The following is a 579-nucleotide window of genomic DNA, read 5'->3' on the forward strand; positions in this document are numbered from 1 at the left end:
AAATACTATACTGATACAAATACTAATAACATAACCTGTCTCCAAAGGGTTCCACGTATCTCTGAGAAAGCAGGGTGATGGACAGGGACCTGAGAAGTTACATACTTTGAATGTGACAAGGGAGAAGAGACAGCTTAATTTTATTAAATCTTCACAACACCAATAACCTCCAGTACAGTGGGTTTCAAAAATTACCCCAAAACACGAAGTTTCTTTGACATAAAACCAAAAACTACCCTCAGTACTGCATTTTTCCACAAGAGGACACCAAAATAATAAGAAAAATAAGTTGTACAGAAACGTATAACTACCATATACCATTCTTCTTCGTCAACCAAGTAGAATACTTTTCACTTACTATTTTGCAGCGAAGTAGGCAATAATTACTTTTCTACTAACGCGCATTTTAGTCATTCTAGTGATTCTTACTTGGCTTTTAGCGTGTCTCAGGCGGCACGAAAAACAGATATAGTGAAGCTTGTCACAGACAAAAATCTACCCTTTCGAGCCCCGTGCCGCACCCGGGGCAGCGACATGGGCGCGCTGCCTCCCCGTTCGCCTCCTGCTACTCCATTTTCA

Source organism: Manacus vitellinus, unplaced genomic scaffold (genome assembly GCF_001715985.3).
Source record: "Manacus vitellinus isolate BGI_N305 unplaced genomic scaffold, ASM171598v3 scaffold_30_pilon, whole genome shotgun sequence".
In the NCBI taxonomy this organism is placed as follows: Eukaryota; Metazoa; Chordata; class Aves; order Passeriformes; family Pipridae; genus Manacus; species Manacus vitellinus.